Raw genomic sequence first — 20,438 nt, 5'->3', positions numbered from 1 at the left:
GTCATGAGGAGAAAATGAAGTATAGAGGCTCCTGTGCGACGGCAAAGGAGCTGAGTGTGTAGCTTCCGCTTAGTATGATTATTGATAGCAGGATTATGGCCAGTGTCACTTCGTATGAAATGGTCTGTGCTACTGCCCGTAGGGCTCCGATTAGTGCGTATTTTGAATTCGAGGCTCAGCCTGATCATAGGACTGAGTAGACGGCTAGGCTTGACATGGCTATTAGGAAGAGAACTCCGAGGTTTAGATCTGCTAGGGGAAATGGGAGTGGTAGTGGTGCTCAAGTGGTGAGGGCTAGGACAAGGGCTAGTATTGGTATCAGAATGAATAGAAGTGGGGAAGAGGTAGAGGGTCGGATGGGCTCTTTGGTAAATAGTTTCAGTCCGTCCGCAAATGGTTGAAGTAGGCCAAAAGGCCCGACAACGTTAGGGCCTTTGCGGGATTGTATGTAGCTTAGGATTTTCCGTTCTGCTAGGGTTAGGAAGGCTACGGCAATCAGGATTGGGATGATGTATAGGAGGGATATAACGAGGCAGCTTAGTGTTGTTATTTGAATCATGGGTGAAGCTAGGGAGAGGATTTGAACCTCTGGGGAAAGGGCTTAAGCCTTCTGCACTTGCCGGGCTCTGCCACTCTAGCTGGTCCTTTTCTAGGATTGAAAGTGGTGGGGGAAGGCCCTCTTCACGGTTTAGTTGGTTTCACTGCTTAGAGGGGGGGGGCGTGCTTGTGGTATTGGCCCCACTTTCCCGGTCCTTTCGTACTGGGGAGAGTGTGTCATAGATAGAAACCGACCTGGATTGCTCCGGTCTGAACTCAGATCACGTAGGACTGTTAATCGTTGAACAAACGAACCCTTAATAGCGGCTGCACCATTAGGATGTCCTGATCCAACATCGAGGTCGTAAACCCCCCTGTCGATATGGGCTCTTGAGGGGGATTGCGCTGTTATCCCTGGGGTAGCTTGGTCCATTAATCAATTATATTGGGTCTGGTCACTGTTAGCACTTTGAGGGGTAGCTCTAGGTAAAGAGGTATGGTCTTGTTTTTGGAGGATTTGTTCTCCTCCAAGGTCGCCCCAACCGAAAAATATCGACCAGGCTCTGCGATGGTAGTGGCCCCAGTGGGGTTGATTGAGGATTCGCGGTGGTCGTTGATTTTTAAGTTCCACAGGGTCTTCTCGTCTTATGTTCACATCCCCGCTTTTGCACGGGGAGATCAATTTCACTGATTATCTGTGAGAGACAGTTAAGACCTCGTTTAGCCATTCATACAAGTCTCGATTTATGGGACAATTGATTGCGCTACCTTTGCACGGTTAGGATACTGCGGCCGTTAAACCTAAGTCACCGGGCAGGCATCACCTTCAATACTTGTTTAATTTGCTGAAGGCTATGTTTTTGGTAAACAGTCGGGCCTTATTAATTTGCCGAGTTCCTTTCACAGATTTTAATTGCTCTTATAGGCGCTCCTGAGTCGGGTTAACAGGGTTAGTTAATACGTGGTCTTGTAGGGGTTTTTGTATCTGTCTAGGTCTGTTAATAATGTTTCTATGTAAGCTTGCGCCGTTAGAGGGGTGTGGCCCTGAGTTACTTATTTTAGCATTAATTCTCCTATATTCATAGGTTGACCTGTTTGTGATAAGGGAATCATCTTATTTTGGTATTTTTAGGTGGTGGAGCTTTGACGCACTCTTTTTTGATGGCTGCTTTAGGGCCCACGGTAGGATCAGTAGTAAGAATTATCCGCTAGTCGAGGTTGTGTCCTTTTTTAATGGAGCTGTCCCTCCATTAAATAGCTCTTAATCATCTCATTAGGGTTCAGGATGTCCGGTAGGGAGGATTAAGGGGGAACTTAGATTCGTTTCACAGGTAACCAGCTATCACCCAGCTCGGTTGGCTTTTCACCTCTACTGACAAGTCATCCCACTCTTTTGCAACAGAGACGGGTTCGCTCTCTTTAACTGCTTGAAAGTAGCTCGCTTGGGTTTCGGGGGGGCAAACTTTAGTTCACTTTGCTTGGTTGTTCTCGCTAAACCATGATGCAAAAGGTACAAGGGTTGATCTTTGCTGTCTGTCGCTTTGATTGTTTCACTGCTATTTCATCTTTCCCTTACGGTACTGGGGTCTCTATCGCGTCTAAGTGTCTTTTCTATCGCCTATACTAAGACTGTAAAATGCTTTAGTTTAATTAGTTTAGTAAATTCTTTAGTTTTGGTGTACTATTTGTGTGGTTGAGCTAGAGGGGGGGCTTCAAGACGATCTGGTCTAGTAGATATCTTTCAGGTGTAAGCTGAGTGCTTTGGTGTTATAGCTACGTCTTGATATTCTAAGTACACCTTCCGGTACACTTACCTTGTTACGACTTACCTCATCTTCAGCGTATTTATGGTATTAGTTATGTGGGATGTGGCTTTTGAGGAGGGTGACGGGCGGTATGTACGTGCCCCAGGGCCGGCTTAAAGTAGGCTCTATTGTCCCACTTTACTGCTAAATCCGCCTTCCAGAAGTGGTTTCACGCTTCTTTCCGTGTGCCCTATGAATAGGGAATGTAGCCCATTTCTTCCACTCCATAGGCTATACCTTGACCTGTCTTATTAGCGGGGTGCTATTGTGTCCACTGTTGTGCTCTCATTCGAGGTGGGCTGGCGACGGCGGTATGTAGGCTGTGTTGGCAAGGGGTGGTTGGGTTAATCGGGGATTATCGATTGTAGAACAGGCTCCTCTAGGTGGGTTTGGGGCACCACCAAGTCCTTAGAGTTTTAAGCGTTTGTGCTCGTAGTTCTCTGGCGGATACTTCGGTAAAGTAAGTATCAAGATTTAGGGCCAGGCATAGTGGGGTATCTAATCCCAGTTTGGGCCCTGGCTTTCGTGGGTTTAAATCAGTCGTTAGTTCCTAAGATCATCTTAATGGTGTGTTTAGGTGCATCTTGGGCTTATGACAGCTCAGTTGCATTTTGATCTTAGTTAGCTAGGATAGGCATTTTACCACTCTTTACGCCGTGTCAATAGGACGGTTGATTTGGGTTTCTTGTATGACCGCGGTGGCTGGCACAAGATTTACCAACCCTTGAAGTTAGGCTGTTGCTATAACTAAGTCAAGTTTGCACTCATTGCTTAATGTTAATTACTGCTGAATACCCGTGGGGGCGTGGCTTAGCGAGGCGTCTTGGGCTACTACTTGGGTGTGCCTGATACCCACTCCTCAAGGCCTGTATGGGGGTAGGTGGTCGAGGGCGTTTACACTGGGGCGCGGATACTTGCATGTATATATTTAGCAAAAACCAACCGTAAGGTTAGGACTAAGTCTTTTGTCCGCAGGCATGTTTTATGCCATCTTGGCAACTTCAGTGCCATGCTTTGTGTTAAGCTATGTGGACGGGGGTGTGGTTAGCTGATAGTTGAGTGGTGAGTGAGAGTGAAGTATATGAAATTATTGCTTGTGTTTACTATTTTTAGTACTGGAGTTTCTCTAATAAGTTTAAGTTATTTTGTATGTGTTTGTGTGTATATGTACATCGTTCCGATGATGTCATGGAAGGGATGATTAATGGAGTTTTAGAGGTAGTTTGCTGGGATTGGGCGATGAAGGTTTATGCTACATGGTGGTTAGCGAAAGTTTACTGGTTTAGTTTGTGAAGCGCAGGGGTTGCGCTTAATGATTTGTTGTTTTGTGCTATGTCCAACGAGCATTCATCCAATAGCCCCATTTAACCCGGAGGGTGGAGGTAACATTAACTGAATGTGGTCAAAGTGCATCAGTGTCAGGATGATTCCCCATATACGCCAACCGTCTCATCGAGGGACCCTTGAAATATAGGATAGGCCGTGAGGCAGGTGTGTCCAGGCTTAGATTGTGGGACCCCCGAGATCACTGGGAATAGCCACCTGTGAGGTAACCCCGGAAAAAATAAGAGGAACCAGAGGCGCCAAAAAGCTGGAACATGCCGCGATTGCGCATTGAGAAGGTGAAAGTACTCACAGATGCCACTTTGAAGGGCAAGGAGGGGTGAGTGAACCCAATGGATGGCCCTGACCGAGGAACCAGAGGCGCAAAAATGTGAGGAGGGCGAGGGGTTTAGGGGGAACGTATGGGCCTGAAGCTAGTCATACCGGACATTATGTGCAACGGGTTGCTGATTTCACGTGAGGAGTACGATTAATAAATCCGTCTGATACGAACTGCATGAGATATGTGGTGGAGAGTTGTTGTTGGAGCATGTCCTGTGAGCATTCATTAAAATGGGGTCTTGTTATGCGCTTGAGTGGAGTTGTATTGGGTGTTGTGGGGTATGGTCCTAGAACATTCATGCCGGGTGGTTTGGTAGGAGTGTGTTTAAGGGTTTAATGGCCGTGTACATGTATGGGTTTAGCACCTGCTTATAAGATAGTCCGTATATAATGTATATTACTGGTACTATAGTATGTATGTATATGGGGTATATAAATTTATGCACGAATATGCATAACCAAATACCCCCGCCTCGGGGGGGGAGGGGGGGGGGGTTAAGCATAATGGCATAGATGGGGTAGAATTATTGGGGGCTTGCGGTTAGTTCCTGTAGTTGAGAACAATGGCGGCTTTTCGAGCCGCAGGCCTCGGGTAGTGTCCGGGCAGGAATAATGACTTATTTTATGTTTTTTTTAGGGATTTGCTTTGCGGTGGGTGTTTTGGGTGTGGCGTCGAATCCTTCGCCGTATTATGGGGTTGTTGGTTTGGTGTTAGCGTCTGTGGCGGGGTGCGGGTGGTTGCTGGGCCTTGGGGTTTCGTTCGTGGCTTTAGTGCTGTTTATGGTGTATTTGGGGGGTATGCTGGTGGTGTTTGTTTATTCAGTAGCTTTAGCAGCGGAGCCTTTCCCTGGGGCTTGGGGGGATTGACGGGTGATTGGATGTGCAGTAGCGTTTGTGGCAATTGTTTTTGGGGGGTTGGTGTTTGGGGGGTTTATGGGGGCTTGGAAGTTCGGGGTTTCTACTGTGAATAATGTTGGGGTGTTTGTTGTTCGGTCGGATTTTAGTGGAGTTTCCATGTTTTATTCACATGGGGCAGGGATGTTTTTAGTGGCGGGTTGGGGGCTGTTGTTGACTTTGTTTGTTGTATTGGAGCTTGTGCGGGGGTTGTCGCGGGGTGCTATTCGGGCGGTTTAGGGGTTAGGGTCAGAGAATAGTTTATTGAAAATGCCAGCTTTGGGAGCTGGAGATAAAGGTTTGAGTCCTTTTTTTCTGAGTTTGGGGTACTCTAAGAAGTGGTAAGTCTTCAATCTTTGGTTTACAAGACCAATGTTTTTATAAACTATTAGAGTATTTAGCAGTTGAGTATTTTGTTTTCTAGGGCGCTTGCGGCGGGGAGGAGAAATAGGAGGATAGTGAAGTAGGCGATTGAAGCGAGTTGGCCGATGATGATGAATGGGTGTTCGACGGGTTGGCTTCCTACTCATGTTAGGACGAGGAGGTCGGCGACTAGTACTCAGAATAGGAGCTGGGAGAGTGGTCGGAATGTTATTGCTCGTTGTTTTGATTTGTGCAGGAATGGGATTAGGAATAGGATCAGTACGGAGGCGGCCAGTGCTAATACGCCTCCTAGTTTATTTGGGATTGAACGTAGGATGGCGTAGGCGAATAGGAAGTATCATTCTGGCTTGATGTGTGGTGGGGTTACTAGCGGGTTTGCTGGGGTGAAGTTTTCTGGGTCTCCCAGGAGGTTAACCGCTCATGCTTCTTTCTTATGAGACGTTAGTAAACCAATTACATAGCCTTGTCAAGACTAAATCACAGGTAAAAATCCTGTACATCTCATGTGGCCAACCACTCCCAACTAGGATTCCAAGACGCCTCATCACCCATCATAGAAGAACTCGTTGAATTCCACGACCACGCCCTAATCGTTGCCCTAGCTATCTGCAGCCTAGTTCTCTACCTTTTAGCCCACATACTAACAGAAAAACTCTCGTCCAATGCTGTAGACGCCCAAGAAGTAGAGCTGATCTGGACAATCCTACCTGCTATCGTCCTGGTACTCCTCGCCCTCCCATCCCTACAAATCCTCTACATAATGGACGAAATCGACGAACCAGACCTCACCCTAAAAGCCATCGGCCACCAATGATACTGAAGCTACGAATACACAGACTTCAAAGACCTATCATTCGACTCCTACATAGTGCCCACCCCAGACTTACCCAACGGCCACTTCCGACTGCTAGAAGTTGACCACCACGTAGTTATCCCAATAGAATCCCCCATCCGCGTGATCATTACTGCAGGAGACGTACTCCACTCCTGAGCAGTCCCAACGCTCGGAGTTAAAACAGACGCAATCCCAGGCCGACTAAACCAAACTTCATTCATTACCACCCGGCCTGGGATTTTTTACGGACAATGCTCAGAAATTTGCGGGGCTAATCACAGCTACATACCCATTGTAGTAGAATCAACCCCACTCCCACATTTCGAGGCCTGATCGTCCCTTCTATCATCATCCTAATCATTAAGAAGCTATGCAACAGCACTAGCCTTTTAAGCTAGCCAAAGAGGGACTTCCCCCTCCTTAATGATATGCCACAGCTTAACCCCGCACCATGATTTTCAATCATAATTATAACCTGATTAACCCTAGCACTCCTCATCCAACCAAAACTACTAGCCTTCACCACAACCAACCCCCCATCAAATAAGACCTCCCTCACTACCAAACCCACACCATGATCCTGACCATGAACCTAAGCTTCTTTGACCAATTTTCCAGCCCCAATCTATTCGGCATCCCCTTAATCCTACTATCCCTACTCTTCCCAGCCCTACTATTCCCGTCCCCAAACAACCGATGAATCAACAACCGCCTTTCTACTATCCAAACATGACTCCTTCACCTAATCACAAAACAACTAATAGTCCCACTCAACAAAAATGGCCACAAATGAGCCATAATATTTACATCCCTAATAATCATACTTCTTACAATCAACCTTCTAGGCCTCCTTCCATATACATTCACCCCAACCACCCAACTATCTATGAACATAGCCCTAGCCTTCCCACTATGGCTCGCCACACTACTAACAGGCATGTTTAACCATGTACGTGCCCCAGGGCCGGCTTAAAGTAGGCTCTATTGTCCCACTTTACTGCTAAATCCGCCTTCCAGAAGTGGTTTCACGCTTCTTTCCGTGTGCCCTATGAATAGGGAATGTAGCCCATTTCTTCCACTCCATAGGCTATACCTTGACCTGTCTTATTAGCGGGGTGCTATTGTGTCCACTGTTGTGCTCTCATTCGAGGTGGGCTGGCGACGGCGGTATGTAGGCTGTGTTGGCAAGGGGTGGTTGGGTTAATCGGGGATTATCGATTGTAGAACAGGCTCCTCTAGGTGGGTTTGGGGCACCACCAAGTCCTTAGAGTTTTAAGCGTTTGTGCTCGTAGTTCTCTGGCGGATACTTCGGTAAAGTAAGTATCAAGATTTAGGGCCAGGCATAGTGGGGTATCTAATCCCAGTTTGGGCCCTGGCTTTCGTGGGTTTAAATCAGTCGTTAGTTCCTAAGATCATCTTAATGGTGTGTTTAGGTGCATCTTGGGCTTATGACAGCTCAGTTGCATTTTGATCTTAGTTAGCTAGGATAGGCATTTTACCACTCTTTACGCCGTGTCAATAGGACGGTTGATTTGGGTTTCTTGTATGACCGCGGTGGCTGGCACAAGATTTACCAACCCTTGAAGTTAGGCTGTTGCTATAACTAAGTCAAGTTTGCACTCATTGCTTAATGTTAATTACTGCTGAACACCCGTGGGGGCGTGGCTTAGCGAGGCGTCTTGGGCTACTACTTGGGTGTGCCTGATACCCGCTCCTCAAGGCCTGTATGGGGGTAGGTGGTCGAGGGCGTTTACACTGGGGCGCGGATACTTGCATGTATATATTTAGCAAAAACCAACCGTAAGGTTAGGGCTAAGTCTTTTGTCCGCAGGCATGTTTTATGCCATCTTGGCAACTTCAGTGCCATGCTTTGTGTTAAGCTATGTGGACGGGGGTGTGGTTAGCTGATAGTTGAGTGGTGAGTGAGAGTGAAGTATATGAAATTATTGCTTGTGTTTACTATTTTTAGTACTGGAGTTTCTCTAAGTCCTAGGACTAGGAGGAAATGGTGTTTCATAGTGTGTAGGCGTCGGGATAGTCCGAGTATCGTCGGGGTATTCCTGCTAGGCCTAGGAAGTGCTGGGGGAAGAACGTTAGGTTTACTCCTGTAAATATTACCCCGAAGTGGGCTTTTGCTCATGTTTGGTGTAGGGTAAACCCAGTGAGTAGTGGGAATCAGTGAGTAAATCCTGCTAGAATGGCAAAGACGGCGCCTATGGATAGGACGTAGTGGAAGTGGGCAACTACGTAGTACGTGTCGTGCAGGGCGATGTCTAGGGAAGAGTTTGCAAGAACGATTCCTGTTAATCCTCCGATGGTAAATAGGAAGATAAATCCTAGAGCTCATAGTATTGGGGGGGGTCTCATTTGATTGTTCCTCCGTGCAGGGTGGCTAGTCAGCTAAATACTTTGATTCCGGTAGGGATGGCAATGATTATAGTGGCTGATGTAAAGTAGGCTCGGGTATCAACGTCTATTCCTACTGTAAACATGTGGTGAGCTCAGACGATGAATCCTAGGAAGCCGATGGATAGTATGGCTCAGACTATTCCCATGTAGCCGAAGGGCTCCTTTTTGCCTGAGTAGTACGTGACTACGTGTGAGATGATTCCGAACCCTGGTAGGATCAGAATATAGACTTCTGGGTGTCCGAAGAATCAGAATAGGTGTTGGTACAGGATTGGGTCTCCTCCTCCAGCGGGGTCGAAGAATGTGGTGTTTAGGTTTCGATCAGTTAGAGAGTGCACTGGCACCACTGGGGATGGGTTTCAAGCCAACTGCATTAACCGCTCATGCTTCTTTCTTATGAACTTGTTATGATACTTACTTTACCGAAGTATCCGCCAGAGAACTACGAGCACAAACGCTTAAAACTCTAAGGACTTGGCGGTGCCCCAAACCCACCTAGAGGAGCCTGTTCTACAATCGATAATCCCTGATTAACCCAACCACCCCTTGCCAACACAGCCTACATACCGCCGTCGCCAGCCCACCTCGAATGAGAGCACAACAGTGGACACAATAGCACCCCGCTAATAAGACAGGTCAAGGTATAGCCTATGGAGTGGAAGAAATGGGCTACATTCCCTATTCATAGGGCACACGGAAAGAAGTGTGAAACCACTTCTGGAAGGCGGATTTAGCAGTAAAGTGGGACAATAGAGCCTACTTTAAGCCGGCCCTGGGGCACGTACATACCGCCCGTCACCCTCCTCAAAAGCCACATCCCACATAACTAATACCATAAATACGCTGAAGATGAGGTAAGTCGTAACAAGGTAAGTGTACCGGAAGGTGTACTTAGAATATCAAGACGTAGCTATAACACCAAAGCACTCAGCTTACACCTGAAAGATATCTACTAGACCGGATCGTCTTGAAGCCCCCCCTCTAGCTCAACCACACAAATAGTACACCAAAACTAAAGAATTTACTAAACTAATTAAACTAAAGCATTTTACAGTCTTAGTATAGGCGATAGAAAAGACACTTAGACGCGATAGAGACCCCAGTACCGTAAGGGAAAGATGAAATAGCAGTGAAACAATCAAAGCGACAGACAGCAAAGATCAACCCTTGTACCTTTTGCATCATGGTTTAGCGAGAACAACCAAGCAAAGTGAACTAAAGTTTGCCCCCCCGAAACCCAAGCGAGCTACTTTCAAGCAGTTAAAGAGAGCGAACCCGTCTCTGTTGCAAAAGAGTGGGATGACTTGTCAGTAGAGGTGAAAAGCCAACCGAGCTGGGTGATAGCTGGTTACCTGTGAAACGAATCTAAGTTCCCCCTTAATCCTCCCTACCGGACATCCTGAACCCTAATGAGATGATTAAGAGCTATTTAATGGAGGGACAGCTCCATTAAAAAAGGACACAACCTCGACTAGCGGATAATTCTTACTACTGATCCTACCGTGGGCCCTAAAGCAGCCATCAAAAAAGAGTGCGTCAAAGCTCCACCACCTAAAAATACCAAAATAAGATGATTCCCTTATCACAAACAGGTCAACCTATGAATATAGGAGAATTAATGCTAAAATAAGTAACTCAGGGCCACACCCCTCTAACGGCGCAAGCTTACATAGAAACATTATTAACAGACCTAGACAGATACAAAAACCCCTACAAGACCACGTATTAACTAACCCTGTTAACCCGACTCAGGAGCGCCTATAAGAGCGATTAAAATCTGTGAAAGGAACTCGGCAAATTAATAAGGCCCGACTGTTTACCAAAAACATAGCCTTCAGCAAATTAAACAAGTATTGAAGGTGATGCCTGCCCGGTGACTTAGGTTTAACGGCCGCGGTATCCTAACCGTGCAAAGGTAGCGCAATCAATTGTCCCATAAATCGAGACTTGTATGAATGGCTAAACGAGGTCTTAACTGTCTCTCACAGATAATCAGTGAAATTGATCTCCCCGTGCAAAAGCGGGGATGTGAACATAAGACGAGAAGACCCTGTGGAACTTAAAAATCAACGACCACCGCGAATCCTCAATCAACCCCACTGGGGCCACTACCATCGCAGAGCCTGGTCGATATTTTTCGGTTGGGGCGACCTTGGAGGAGAACAAATCCTCCAAAAACAAGACCATACCTCTTTACCTAGAGCTACCCCTCAAAGTGCTAACAGTGACCAGACCCAATATAATTGATTAATGGACCAAGCTACCCCAGGGATAACAGCGCAATCCCCCTCAAGAGCCCATATCGACAGGGGGGTTTACGACCTCGATGTTGGATCAGGACATCCTAATGGTGCAGCCGCTATTAAGGGTTCGTTTGTTCAACGATTAACAGTCCTACGTGATCTGAGTTCAGACCGGAGCAATCCAGGTCGGTTTCTATCTATGACACACTCTCCCCAGTACGAAAGGACCGGGAAAGTGGGGCCAATACCACAAGCACGCCCCCCCCCTCTAAGCAGTGAAACCAACTAAACCGTGAAGAGGGCCTTCCCCCACCACTTTCAATCCTAGAAAAGGACCAGCTAGAGTGGCAGAGCCCGGCAAGTGCAGAAGGCTTAAGCCCTTTCCCCAGAGGTTCAAATCCTCTCCCTAGCTTCACCCATGATTCAAATAACAACACTAAGCTGCCTCGTTATATCCCTCCTATACATCATCCCAATCCTGATTGCCGTAGCCTTCCTAACCCTAGCAGAACGGAAAATCCTAAGCTACATACAATCCCGCAAAGGCCCTAACGTTGTCGGGCCTTTTGGCCTACTTCAACCATTTGCGGACGGACTGAAACTATTTACCAAAGAGCCCATCCGACCCTCTACCTCTTCCCCACTTCTATTCATTCTGATACCAATACTAGCCCTTGTCCTAGCCCTCACCACTTGAGCACCACTACCACTCCCATTTCCCCTAGCAGATCTAAACCTCGGAGTTCTCTTCCTAATAGCCATGTCAAGCCTAGCCGTCTACTCAGTCCTATGATCAGGCTGAGCCTCGAACTCAAAATACGCACTAATCGGAGCCCTACGGGCAGTAGCACAGACCATTTCATACGAAGTGACACTGGCCATAATCCTGCTATCAATAATCATACTAAGCGGAAGCTACACACTCAGCTCCTTTGCCATCGCACAGGAGCCTCTATACTTCATTTTCTCCTCATGACCCCTAGCAATAATATGATACGTATCCACCCTAGCAGAGACAAACCGAGCTCCTTTTGACCTCACAGAGGGTGAATCTGAGCTAGTCTCAGGGTTTAACGTTGAATACGCCGCAGGACCCTTCGCCTTATTCTTCCTAGCTGAATATGCGAACATTATGCTAATAAATACACTTACAGCCATCATATTCCTAAACCCAAGCGCCCTAGGGCCACCCACAGAACTATTCCCCGTCATCCTAGCCACAAAAGTCCTCCTACTATCTTCTGGTTTCTTATGGGTCCGAGCTTCATACCCACGATTCCGATATGACCAACTAATGCACCTACTATGAAAAAACTTCCTACCCCTCACACTAGCTCTGTGCCTCTGACACATCAGCATACCTATCTGCTATGCAGGCCTACCTCCTTACATAAGGAAATGTGCCTGAACTACAAAGGGTCACTATGATAAAGTGAACATAGAGGTATAACAGCCCTCTCATTTCCTGTTGACCTTAGAAAAGTAGGAATTGAACCCACACAAGAGAAATCAAAATTCTCCATACTTCCCTTATATTATTTTCTAGTAGAGTCAGCTAATCAAGCTATCGGGCCCATACCCCGAAAATGATGGTTTAACCCCCTCCTCTACTAATGAACCCTTACGCGACCCCAATCATAACCTGCAGCCTCATCTTGGGCACCACAATCACAATTTCCAGCAACCACTGAGTTCTGGCCTGGACAGGACTGGAGATCAACGCACTAGCCATCATTCCCCTAATTGCCAAATCCCACCACCCACGAGCAGTAGAAGCCGCAACGAAATACTTCCTAACCCAAGCAGCTGCTTCCGCCCTGGTCCTATTCTCTAGCATAACCAATGCCTGAGTCACCGGCCAATGAGACATCACACAAATAAACCACCCAACCTCCTGTCTACTACTGACAGCAGCAATCGCTATTAAACTGGGCCTAGTGCCATTTCACTTCTGATTCCCAGAAGTACTACAAGGATCGCCACTAATAACAGCCCTGCTACTCTCGACCCTCATAAAATTCCCCCCACTAACCCTGCTCCTACTAACATCCAAATCCCTCGACCCAGCTCTACTCACCGCCATGGCCCTAGCCTCAACAGCACTAGGAGGCTGAATAGGACTGAACCAAACACAAACACGCAAAATCCTAGCCTTCTCGTCCATCTCCCACTTAGGCTGAATCGCCATCATCCTAGTTTACAGCCCCAAATTGGCCTTACTTACCTTCTACCTATACACAATCATAACATCAGCCGTATTCCTAGCCCTTAACAAAATCAAAGCCCTTAACCTATCCATGATCACAACCTCATGAACAAAAACCCCAGTGCTAAACGCCACCCTAATACTAGTACTTTTATCCCTAGCAGGCCTCCCCCCATTAACAGGCTTTATACCAAAGTGACTTATCATCCAAGAACTAACTAAACAGGAAATAACACCAGCAGCCATGGCAATTGCCATGCTATCACTGCTCAGCCTCTTCTTCTACCTACGCCTCGCATACCACTCAACAATTACCCTTCCCCCCAACTCCTCTAACCACATAAAACAATGATACACTAGCAAAGCCCCAAGCACACCTACTGCGGTCCTTGCCTCACTATCAATCCTCTTACTTCCCCTGTCCCCAATAATACATGCCATTGTCTAGAAACTTAGGATAACACCCCAAACCGAAGGCCTTCAAAGCCTTAAATAAGAGTTAAACCCTCTTAGTTTCTGCACATTAAGACTTACAGAATATTAACCTGTATCTTCTGAATGCAAGTCAGACGCTTTAATTAAGCTAAAGCCTCCCTAGACAGATGGGCTTCGATCCCACAAAACTCTAGTTAACAGCTAAATGCCTAAACCAATTGGCTTCTGCCTACAAAGACCCTGACGCACCCTAGTGCGCATCGATGAGCTTGCAACTCAACATGAATTTCACTACAGAGCCGATAAGAAGAGGAATTAAACCTCTGTAAAAAGGACTACAGCCTAACGCTTCAACACTCAGCCATCTTACCCGTCACCTTCATCAACCGATGACTATTTTCCACTAACCATAAGGATATTGGCACCCTGTACCTCATCTTCGGGGCATGAGCAGGAATAGTCGGCACCGCACTCAGCCTATTAATCCGCGCAGAACTAGGACAACCAGGAACTCTCCTAGGCGACGACCAAATTTACAATGTAATCGTTACCGCTCACGCCTTTGTAATAAGCTTCTTTATAGTCATACCCATCATGATTGGAGGATTCGGCAACTGATTAGTCCCCCTCATAATCGGTGCCCCCGACATAGCATTCCCGCGAATAAACAACATAAGCTTTTGACTCCTCCCCCCATCATTCCTCCTCCTACTAGCCTCATCCACTGTAGAAGCTGGCGCCGGCACAGGCTGAACTGTCTACCCTCCCCTAGCAGGTAACCTTGCCCACGCCGGAGCTTCAGTAGACCTGGCTATCTTCTCACTCCACTTAGCCGGTATCTCCTCCATCCTTGGGGCCATCAACTTTATCACCACAGCCATCAACATAAAACCCCCCGCACTCTCACAATACCAAACCCCACTATTTGTCTGATCCGTACTAATTACCGCCATCCTACTCCTTCTATCACTCCCCGTACTCGCCGCCGGTATTACAATATTACTAACTGATCGAAACCTAAACACCACATTCTTCGACCCCGCTGGAGGAGGAGACCCAATCCTGTACCAACACCTATTCTGATTCTTCGGACACCCAGAAGTCTATATTCTGATCCTACCGGGGTTCGGAATCATCTCACACGTAGTCACGTACTACTCAGGCAAAAAGGAGCCCTTCGGCTACATGGGAATAGTCTGAGCCATACTATCCATCGGCTTCCTAGGATTCATCGTCTGAGCTCACCACATGTTTACAGTAGGAATAGACGTTGATACCCAAGCCTACTTTACATCAGCCACTATAATCATTGCCATCCCTACCGGAATCAAAGTATTTAGCTGACTAGCCACCCTGCACGGAGGAACAATCAAATGAGACCCCCCCAATACTATGAGCTCTAGGATTTATCTTCCTATTTACCATCGGAGGATTAACAGGAATCGTTCTTGCAAACTCTTCCCTAGACATCGCCCTGCACGACACGTACTACGTAGTTGCCCACTTCCACTACGTCCTATCCATAGGCGCCGTCTTTGCCATTCTAGCAGGATTTACTCACTGATTCCCACTACTCACTGGGTTTACCCTACACCAAACATGAGCAAAAGCCCACTTCGGGGTAATATTTACAGGAGTAAACCTAACGTTCTTCCCCCAGCACTTCCTAGGCCTAGCAGGAATACCCCGACGATACTCGGACTATCCCGACGCCTACACACTATGAAACACCGTTTCCTCCATCGGCTCCCTAATCTCAATAGTAGCCGTAATCATACTAATATTCATCATCTGAGAAGCCTTTTCGGCCAAACGAAAAGTCCTACAACCAGAACTAACTACCACAAACGTTGAATGAATCCACGGCTGCCCTCCCCCATACCATACTTTCGAGGAACCGGCCTTCGTCCAAGTACAAGAAAGGAAGGAATCGAACCCTCACATGCTGGTTTCAAGCCAACTGCATTAACCGCTCATGCTTCTTTCTTATGAGACGTTAGTAAACCAATTACATAGCCTTGTCAAGACTAAATCACAGGTAAAAATCCTGTACATCTCATGTGGCCAACCACTCCCAACTAGGATTCCAAGACGCCTCATCACCCATCATAGAAGAACTCGTTGAATTCCACGACCACGCCCTAATCGTTGCCCTAGCTATCTGCAGCCTAGTTCTCTACCTTTTAGCCCACATACTAACAGAAAAACTCTCGTCCAATGCTGTAGACGCCCAAGAAGTAGAGCTGATCTGGACAATCCTACCTGCTATCGTCCTGGTACTCCTCGCCCTCCCATCCCTACAAATCCTCTACATAATGGACAAAATCGATGAACCAGACCTCACCCTAAAAGCCATCGACCACCAATGATACTGAAGCTACGAATACACAGACTTCAAAGACCTATCATTCGACTCCTACATAGTGCCCACCCCAGACTTACCCAACGGCCACTTCCGACTGCTAGAAGTTGACCACCGCGTAGTTATCCCAATAGAATCCCCCATCCGCGTGATCATTACTGCAGGAGACGTACTCCACTCCTGAGCAGTCCCAACGCTCGGAGTTAAAACAGACGCAATCCCAGGCCGACTAAACCAAACTTCATTCATTACCACCCGGCCTGGGATTTTTTACGGACAATGCTCAGAAATTTGCGGGGCTAATCACAGCTACATACCCATTGTAGTAGAATCAACCCCACTCCCACATTTCGAGGCCTGATCGTCCCTTCTATCATCATCCTAATCATTAAGAAGCTATGCAACAGCACTAGCCTTTTAAGCTAGCCAAAGAGGGACTTCCCCCTCCTTAATGATATGCCACAGCTTAACCCCGCACCATGATTTTCAATCATAATTATAACCTGATTAACCCTAGCACTCCTCATCCAACCAAAACTACTAGCCTTCACCACAACCAACCCCCCATCAAATAAGACCTCCCTCACTACCAAACCCACACCATGATCCTGACCATGAACCTAAGCTTCTTTGACCAATTTTCCAGCCCCAATCTATTTGGCATCCCCTTAATCCTACTATCCCTACTCTTCCCAGCCCTACTATTCCCGTCCCCAAACAACCGATGAATCAACAACCGCCTTTCTACTATCCAAACATGACTCCTTCACCTAATCACAAAACAACTAATAGTCCCACTCAACAAAAATGGCCACAAATGAGCCATAATATTTACATCCCTAATAATCATACTTCTTACAATCAACCTTCTAGGCCTCCTTCCATATACATTCACCCCAACCACCCAACTATCTATGAACATAGCCCTAGCCTTCCCACTATGGCTCGCCACACTACTAACAGGCCTACGAAACCAACCATCAGCCTCTTTAGCCCACCTATTACCCGAAGGTACCCCTACACCCCTAATCCCCGCACTAATCCTGATCGAAACAACCAGCCTACTAATCCGCCCCCTAGCCCTCGGAGTCCGCCTTACAGCCAACCTTACAGCAGGACACTTACTCATCCAACTCATCTCTACAGCCTCCATTGCATTAATACCCACCCTTCCTGCAGTATCCATCCTAACAATAATCATCCTACTACTCCTAACCATCCTAGAAGTAGCAGTAGCCATAATCCAGGCCTACGTCTTCGTGCTCCTTCTAAGCCTATACTTACAAGAAAACATCTAATGGCACACCAAGCACACTCATACCACATAGTTGACCCAAGCCCTTGACCAATCTTCGGGGCAGCCGCCGCCCTACTCACAACCTCAGGATTAATCATGTGATTCCACTACAACTCATCCATACTACTAACCCTAGGCCTCATCTCAATACTCCTAGTAATACTCCAATGATGACGAGACATTGTACGAGAAAGCACCTTCCAAGGCCATCACACTCCCACAGTCCAAAAAGGCCTACGATACGGCATAATCCTTTTCATCACATCCGAAGCATTCTTCTTCTTAGGGTTCTTCTGAGCGTTCTTCCACTCGAGCCTGGCCCCAACCCCAGAACTAGGAGGCCAATGACCCCCAACAGGAATTAAACCACTCAACCCGATAGAAGTCCCCCTACTAAACACAGCCATCCTACTAGCCTCAGGCGTTACCGTAACGTGAGCCCATCACAGCATCACAGAAGGAAACCGAAAACATGCCATCCACGCCTTAACCCTAACGATCCTCTTGGGATTCTACTTCACAGACCTACAAGCAATAGAATACCACGAAGCCCCATTCTCAATCGCTGATAGCGTCTACGGATCTACCTTCTTCGTTGCCACTGGATTCCACGGACTCCACGTAATCATCGGATCCTCCTTCCTGACCGTCTGCCTCTTCCGACTGATCAAGTTCCACTTTACATCAGACCACCACTTCGGATTCGAGGCAGCAGCCTGATACTGACACTTCGTAGACGTCATCTGACTATTCCTCTACATAACCATCTACTGATGAGGATCTTGCTCTTCTAGTATATTAATTACAATTGACTTCCAATCTCTAGAATCTGGTATAAACCCAGAGGAGAGCAATGAACGCACTCATGTTCATATTCGCCCTATCATCAATCCTAAGCGCCGCCCTAACCGCATTAAACTTCTGACTCGCCCAAATAAACCCCGACTCAGAGAAACTCTCACCGTACGAATGTGGATTCGACCCACTTGGATCTGCTCGATTACCATTCTCAGTCCGATTCTTCCTCAGTAGCCATCCTGTTCGTCCTATTCGACCTAGAAATCGCCCTCCTACTCCCCCTGCCATGAGCCGTCCAACTCCAATCCCCCCTAATGACCCTCACCTGAACTGTAGTGATCCTCCTTCTCCTAACACTCGGACTGGCCTACGAGTGAATTCAAGGGGGCCTAGAATGAGCAGAATAACAGAAAGTTAGTCTAACCAAAAAGATAGCTGGTTTCGACCCAGCAGATTACAGCCAACCCTGTAACTTTCTTATGTCGCCCCTACATTTAAGCTTCTACTCAGCCTTCATTTTCAGCGGACTAGGGCTAGCCTTCCACCGAACCCACCTAGTATCCGCCCTACTATGCCTTGAAAGCATAATATTATCGATATTCGTAGGCCTATCAATATGATCCATCGAAAACCAAGTCTCCTCATTCACCATGGTACCAATTCTCATGCTAACCTTCTCAGCGTGTGAGGCGGGCACAGGCCTGGCCATCCTAGTAGCCTCCACCCGCACACATGGCTCTGACCATCTACACAACCTAAACCTCCTGCAATGCTAAAAATCATCCTACCCACAATCATACTTCTTCCAACAGCCCTGCTGTCTCCACCAAAATTTCTATGGACTAACACCACCTTATACAGCCTCCTAATCGCTGCCCTAAGCCTACAGTGATTAATCCCAACCTACTACCCCTACAAATTTTTATCCAACTGAACAGGAATTGACCAAATCTCATCCCCCCTCCTAGTACTATCCTGCTGACTACTCCCACTCATAATCATAGCAAGCCAAAACCACCTGCAACAAGAACCCCTACAACGCAAACGAATCTTTATCTCAACCTTAGTCGCAGTCCAGCCATTCATCCTACTAGCCTTTTCCACCACAGAACTAGCACTATTTTACATCTCATTTGAAGCAACCCTCATTCCCACCCTAATCTTAATCACCCGATGGGGGAACCAACCAGAACGCCTAAGCGCTGGCATCTACCTGCTATTCTACACGCCAGTAAGCTCTCTACCCCTGCTAATCACAATCATACACCTATACGTGAAAATTGGCACCCTGCACCTGCCAACCCTACAACTAACCCACCCAACCCTATCCACCTCATGGACAGGAATACTATCAGGTCTAGCACTGCTCATAGCATTCATAGTAAAAGCCCCACTATACGGCCTACACCTCTGACTGCCAAAAGCCCACGTAGAAGCACCCATCGCAGGCTCAATACTCCTCGCCGCCCTACTACTAAAGCTAGGAGGATACGGAATTATACGAGTCACTCTATTTATGGGCCCACTGTCCAACCTCCTGCACTACCCCTTCCTAACCCTGGCCCTATGAGGCGCCCTAATGACTAGCTCAATCTGCCTACGACAGACAGACCTAAAATCACTAATCGCTTATTCATCCGTTAGCCACATAGGCCTAGTTATCGCCGCAGGAATAATCCAAACCCACTGATCATTCTCAGGGGCAATGATCCTAATAATTTCCCATGGACTAACTTCCTCCATACTATTCTGCCTAGCCAACACAAACTATGAACGTACGCACAGCCGAATTCTACTACTCACACGAGGCCTACAACCTCTCCTACCACTCATAGCTACCTGATGATTGCTGGCCAATCTAACAAACATAGCCTTACCCCCAACAACAAACCTCATAGCAGAGCTAACCATTATAATCACCTTATTCAACTGATCTGCCTTCACGATCATCCTAACAGGAATCGCAACCCTACTAACCGCCTCCTACACCTTATTCATACTACTAATGACCCAACGAGGCTCAATCCCCTCCCACATCACATCTATGCAAAACTCAACCACGCGAGAACACCTGCTCATAACACTCCACATTATCCCAATATTCCTCCTAATCCTCAAACCCGAACTGATCTCCGGAATCCCCTCATGCAAGTATAGTTTAAACCAAACATTAGACTGTGATTCTAAGAATAGAAGTTCAAACCTTCTTACCTGCCGAGGGGAGGGTTTAACCAACAAGAGCTGCTAACTCTTACATCTGAGCCTAAAACCTCAGCCCCCTTACTTTTAAAGGATAACAGCAATCCACTGGTCTTAGGAACCACCCATCTTGGTGCAAATCCAAGTAAAAGGAGTGAACCCCACACTACTAATCAACTCCCTCACACTACTCACGCTGACAATCCTCCTAACCCCAATCATCCTGCCATTTCTATTTAAAAACTTTAAAAACACCCCACAAGCCACCACCCGCGCTGTTAAAACCGCATTCCTAATTAGCCTAGCCCCTACAACCGCATTCATCTACTCGGGAGTAGAATCTGTCACCTGCCACTGGGAGTGAAAATT

General features: G+C 47.1%; 2 long non-coding RNA genes across 2 annotated transcripts in view; one reads left to right on the top strand and one right to left on the bottom strand.

The window, feature by feature from the left end:
* Nucleotides 1-20,438, top strand: part of LOC310897992 — a 927,268-nt gene that overhangs the window by 486,428 nt on the left and 420,402 nt on the right. The window lies entirely within an intron of this gene.
* Nucleotides 640-20,438, bottom strand: part of LOC310897993 — a 106,005-nt gene continuing 86,206 nt past the window's right edge. The window contains exon 2 of the long non-coding RNA XR_014582876.1: nt 640-19,808. This is a non-coding gene — a long non-coding RNA (uncharacterized lncRNA). The remainder of the gene's footprint in view (nt 19,809-20,438) is intronic.

The sequence above is a fragment of the Anser anser genome, assembly GCF_964211835.1.
Source record: "Anser anser genome assembly, chromosome: 3".
NCBI classification, from domain to species: domain Eukaryota; kingdom Metazoa; phylum Chordata; class Aves; order Anseriformes; family Anatidae; genus Anser; species Anser anser.
Note: the sequence above shows the minus strand (reverse complement) of the source record. Positions and strands in the feature narration are given on the sequence as shown.